Consider the following 6,387-nt stretch of genomic DNA (forward strand, 5'->3'; position numbering starts at 1 on the left):
CCCATCAGTCTACTCTCAATCATCAGTAAAATGATGGAAGGTGCCATCAAGCGGCACTCGCTTAGCAATAACCTGCCTCAGTGACACTCAGTTTGGGTTCTTCCAAGGCCACTCAGCTCCTGATCTCATGACAGCCTTGGTTCAAACATGGACAAAAGAGGTGAGGTGTGAGTGATTGCCTTTGACATCAAGGCAGTATTTGACCGAGTATGGCATCAAGGAGCCCGAGCAAAACTGAGGTCAATGGGAAAACCCTCCACTGGCTGGAGTCATACCTAGCGCAAAGGAAGATGGTTGTGGTTGTTGGAGGTCAATCATCTGAGCTCCAGGACATCACTGCAGGCGCTCCTCAGGGTAATGTCCTCAGCCCAACCATCTTCAGCTGCTTCATCAATGACCTTCCTTCAATCAGAAGGTCAGAAGTGGGGATGTTCGCTGATGATTGCACAATGTTCAGCACCATTCATGACTCCTCAGATACTGAAGCAGTCTGTGTAGAAATGCAGCAAGACATGGACAATATCCAGGATTGGGCTGATAAGCGGCAAGTAACATTCGGGCCGCACAAGTGCCAGACATTGACCATCACCAACAAGAGAGAATCGAACTAACTCCCCTTGACATTCAATGGCATTACCATTGCTAAATCCCCCACTATCAACATCCAAGGGGCACCATTGACCAGAAGCTGAACTGGAGTAGCCATATAAATACCGTGGCTACAAGAGCAGGTCAGAGGCTAGGAATCCTGAGGCGAGTAACTCACCTCCTGACTCCCCAAAGCCTGTCCACCATCTACAAGGCACAAGTCAGGAGTGTGTTGGAATAGTCTCCACTTGCCTGGATAGGTGCAGCTCCAACAACACTCAAGAAGCTCAACACCATCCAGGACAAAGCAGCCCACTTGATTGGCACCCCATCTACAAACAGTCACTCCCTCCACCACTGACGCACAGTGGCAGCAGTGTGTACCATCTACAAGATGCACTGCAGCAATGCACCAAGGCTCCTTGAACAGCACCTTCCAAACCTGTGACCTCTACCAACTAGAAGTACAAGGGCAGAAAATGCATGGGAACACCACCACCTGCAAGTTCCCCACCATGACACACACCATCCTGACTTGGAACTATATCGCTGATCCTTCACTGTCACTGGGTCAAAATCCTGGAACTCCATTCTGAATAGCAGTGTGGGTGCACCTTTCCCAAATGGACTGCAGTGGTTCAAGAAGGCAGCTCACCACCACCTTCCCAAGGGCAATTAGGGATGGGTAATAAATGCTGACCTGGCCAGCGATGCCCAAAATCCCATGAATGAATAAAAAAAAGCTATCTCCAAAATGGTCACCCACTGCTACTTGCCCAGCTTCATTACTGAAGACTACATCTAGAATTGTGCCTCCTCTCATTGGGCTTGTGATGTGCTGGCTATTAAAGTTCTCTTGAATGCAGTTCAGGAATTTTGTGCCCTCTGTGCCCTTCACACTGTTTGTACCCCAGTTGATATTGGGATAGTTGAAATCCCCAACTATTATTTCCCTATAGTTTTGCACTCAGCAATTTGCCTACATATTTGTTCTTCTATCTCTCTCTCACTATTTGGGGGTCTACAGTACACTCCTAGTAGTGTGGCTGCCCCTTTTTTATTTCTGAGCTCCTCCCATATGGCCTCATTTGATGATTCATTGAGCATATAATCCCTCCTCAAAGCTGTATGCCTTCCTTAACTAATAATGCTACACTCCCACCTTTTTTATCCCTATGCCACATGAAAACTCTATACCCAGAGATGTTGAGCTGCCATTCTTGCCCTCTTTAAGCCAAGTTTCCCTTATTGCAATGATATTGTGTTACCATGTGTGGGCACAATGGCGCAGTGGTTAGCACCACAGCTCCAGGAACCCGGGTTCGATTCTGGGTACTGCCTGTGTGGAGTTTGCAAGTTCTCCCTCTGGGTTTTCGTCGAGTGCTCCGGTTTCCTCCCACAGCCAAAGACTTGCAGGTTGATAGGTAAATTGGCCATTGTAAATTACACCTAGTGTAAGTAGGTGGTAGGGAATATGGGATTACTGTAGGGTTAGTATAAATGGGTGGTTGTTGGCCAGCACAGACTCAGTGGGCCAAAGGGCCTGTTTCAGTGCTGTATCTCTAAATAAAAATAAAAAGTGTGATGTTACTTTATCAGCGCAGGCTTGGAGGGCCGAATGGCCTGTTCCTGTGCTGTATTGTTCTATGTGTCTATCTGTGCCCTCATCTCATCAGCTTTATTTACTATATGAATATACATACAAGTATAAAAATTAGGAGCAGGAGTCGGCCATTCGACCCCTGGACCCTGCTTCCCCATTCAATAAGTTCACGGCTGAACTGATTACTCCACATTCCCGCCTACCCCGATAACCTTTCACCCCTTTGCTTATCAAGAATCGATGTCCCTCTGCCTTAAAAATATTCAAAGTCTCTGCTTCCACCGCCTATTGAGGAAGAGAGTTCCAAAAACTCACCACCCTCTGAGGGAAAAAAATTCTCCTCTTCTCTGTCTTAAATGGGTGACCCCTTATTTTTTAACAGTGACTCCTAATTCCAGATTCTCCCACAAGGGGAAACATCCTTTCCACATCCACCCTCTCAAGACTCCTCAGGATCTGATATGTTTCAATCAAGTTGCCTCTTTAAATAAATAAATATCCTTTAACACTGCCAAATTCCTCTGCTGCACACTTTTTAAACTTTGCTTCTTCTGTCTTTCAGAGTCATTCGCTAATTTTCTGCCTCCCGTTCCCTGCCCTGAAATTGCCCTGTCTGAAAATGCCCTCAGGTTCCCATCAAGCTGCCAAATTAGTTTAAACAATCCCCAACAGCACCTGCAAGGATATTCATCCCGGTCCTGTTCAGGTGTAGACCGTTCGACTTATATAGGTCCTACCTTCCCCAGAACTGGTCCCAATGCCCCAGAAATCGGAAGCCCTCCTTCCTGCACCATCTCTCCAGCCATGCATTCATCTGGTGTATTCTCCTATTTCTATACTCACTAGCATGTGGCCTTGGGAGTAATTTGGAGATTACTACCTTTGAGGTCCTGTTTGTTAATCTCTTTCCTAACTCCCTAAACTCAGCCTGAAGGATCTCATCCCTCTTTCTTCCTATATCGTTGGTACCAATGTGGACCACGACCTCTGGCTGTGCATCCTTGCCCTCCAGAATGCTCTGTAGCCACTCAGTGATATCCATGATCCTTGCACCAAGGAGGAAACCTGGTTTGCGAGCACTGAAATACCTATCTGTTCCCCGAACTATACAATCCCCTACCAGTATTGCTCGCTTGTATTTTCTCCTCCCTCCCTGCACAGCTGAGCCACCCATGGAGTTCTGGTCATGACTCTCACTGCACTCTCCAGAGGAACCCTCTCTCCCATCAGTACTCAGAACTGAATACCAGTTAGAAAGTGGGATGCCCTCCAGGGACGCCTGCACTACCTGCCTTGACCTTCTTGTCTGTCTGGCAAACTCCCAATCCCTCTCAGCGTGTGCTCTCTTCAACTCCGAGGTGACAACCTGCTGAAAAGTCCTATCCACGTAGTTCTCTGCCTTGCGGATGCACAACACTGACTCCAGTTGCTGCTCGAGTTCTGAAACCTGGAGCTCAAGCTTCTGCAGCTGGTGACACTTCCTGCAGATGTGTTTGTCAAGGACACATGGTGCATCCATGACTTCCCACATCCCACAGGAGGCACATTCCACTTGGCCGAGCTGCCCTGCCATAACTTAGCTTCACCAACTCATTATTGCTCGTGTAATAAGTGTAATAAGTAGATTAATTTACCAGTTACTCACCAATCAGCTTCTTCCCCTGTACCATGGAGGCAGAAAAAGCAGAAAAGAAAAGAGACCAAACAGCACCTCCTTCCACTAGTCAGTGAAGTCCCTCACACATCAACTCACAGCTTTACACTCTGTCCAAACAGCACTTTCTAATTAGTAATTATTATAAATTACACTAACTGAAACATTAGTAACCTGACCAATTACAAGGTAGCTATTTGAGGGTTTTTAAACAAAGAGCTTTTTCCCCCATCCTGATTTCAGGCCCCACTCTGGACACTTGCTTTTGATTCCAGGACACTGAGGACAGGGTGCTGCCGAATATCCAGTCCGTGTTGCTGCCCAAGAAAACCAGCGCTCCGGGCATCAAAACCAAGTCAGTCTGCCAGGAGTTTATCAAATACCCAAAGGCTCTTTTCAGATCCACCCACAGTATCTGAAAGGGCTGATTACTGTCTGAAGTCTGCTGTACCCACACCTCTGTCTATCCTTCTTCATCTAGAACAACCAGCGTCATCTTCCATTCCTTTCACCATCATGTGTTTAACTCGCTTCTCCTTATAGACAGTCAGATATCAATGTAATAATGAAATGATCTGTGTCAGTGCTGGCCATTTCCCTGTCCTGATTTCAGACCCCACTCTGGACACTTGTTTCCCATTCCAGGACCTACTTGTATTAATATTCAGCACCACCTGTCAGTCAGAAACTTGTCTCAATGAACTGATCCTTTCACTGAACTTCCAACTGCTGCTGTCTATTTCTCGAGGGAAAGAGCTGCTCACTGAATAAGGATGTGAGGGGAATGTAACCCGACTGCTGGTGAGAAGGTCCCGTCTTCTCAATCAAAAGTCTTTTATTTTACTACAGTGATTCCCAGATTCCCAGCTGGTCCGTTGAGGATTTTGTTTTCACAGAAATATCTTGTTAAATACAAATCTGATTCCAACATGTCAGTAACAGGACAGAATGGGAACCTTTTAAAAGGATGAAGCAACTATTTCAGTGGCTTCTCACTGTCCCCCTGAAGCCCGTGTGAAGGGGAATTACCAATAGTCTGTAATTTATTACTTCCACACCGAGTTTGAGTTATTTTTCACGTGAAAGATTGCTGAACGGAGTGTTTCCCTGTCAGTTACGGATAAGAAGTTGACAAAAATTGGCAAAATATAGCTGTTCATAAAATAGCACCAGCAATTTGAGTCGGTAAAAGCAAAATTGTGTTTTAAAAGCGTTTTTTAAAAGCGTGACGGGAAAATAGATTTTTATGTACTTTTCCAGTCGATTACTTCTTTTCCACAGTGAAATTGGCGGCTTTCACAAATTCAAATATTCTGCCAGGTTGACAGGTTCAGCCAATGAATTTTTGTATTTTGTGCTTCGAATTCTCCGATTGGATCATTCATTTTATCTAATGGCCGTGTGGCCTAATGAATAAGGCGTTTGACTTCAGTGTATTTTCTGAGGTTATCGGAAGATTGTCGGTTCGAGTTCTGCCATGGTCATTTTGACCCAAAGGGGTTATGCAGGGCTTTGGGGATCGAGTCAGGGACTGAACAGATTGGAAACCCGACATGGACTTGATGGGGCGAATGGCCGCCTCATGTGGAAAGAGATGCAGTGGTTTTTGTCGAGGTTCATCCCAAGCAGCTCTGTAACACAGGAGTCTGTGCTCTCCGGGCTGTTCCCAGGGACGCACACCGAGACAAACATCAACTGCTGCTGGAGGACTATCAATTCGGTGAAAGACGCCCTTTGGTCTGCCCGAAACTTGCTGGTCTTCCAGCGCAAAGAGTTGTCCACCACCGAATGTTGCAGACTGGCACATTCCAAGGTCCAGGACTACGTGCTGAGGGACACACTAAAGCTTGGGGCAGCCGCAGCAAAGGCTCAATGGGGAAAGACCACAGTGTAAGGACCCCCACCAAGCTGAACTGAGGGGCTGGATCCATGGGAAACCCCTCGAACTGTATCGTTGATATTTTCATTTGCTGTAAATGTGAAACTGTAATTGGCATGACAATAGTGAAATGGAAGGGTTGTGAAGAAACTCATGATAGTGTAGAAGGAAACTGATCTCCCTTGCAATGTTTGTATTTTTTGGTGCTGTTTGAAACTGTTTGGCAATGTAATTTTTGCAGATTTTTATTAATAAAGTATATTTTGGAAATAAAGAAAAAGTGCTGTCACTGACTTTATGAGAAGAGGGTGACCAATCAGAAGTGGGCTGGGGTTACAGCAGGTTCAAACTGCAGGAATTCCAGGTCCCTGAATGACTGAGCTGAAAGTGATCAGTTTCACTGCAGGAAACACCATCTCGGGGGAAATAACATCACAAATAATTCCATTTGACTAATTATTCAATTATAAAACAATGGGCAGATGTGAAGGTGTGATGTTACTTTTCACTGTGAGGGGAGAATCCGCCATCTGGGTAAATCAGCAACTTTATAACATCGTCTGTACGTTTGGAAAAGAAACGATGAAAACTCTCCCCATAACCCTGGTGTGGTGGAAAGGCTCAATTCAGAGATTGGAATATAACGAGAGCTCAACATAAATC

Source organism: Heterodontus francisci, unplaced genomic scaffold (genome assembly GCF_036365525.1).
Source record: "Heterodontus francisci isolate sHetFra1 unplaced genomic scaffold, sHetFra1.hap1 HAP1_SCAFFOLD_97, whole genome shotgun sequence".
NCBI lineage: Eukaryota > Metazoa > Chordata > Chondrichthyes > Heterodontiformes > Heterodontidae > Heterodontus > Heterodontus francisci.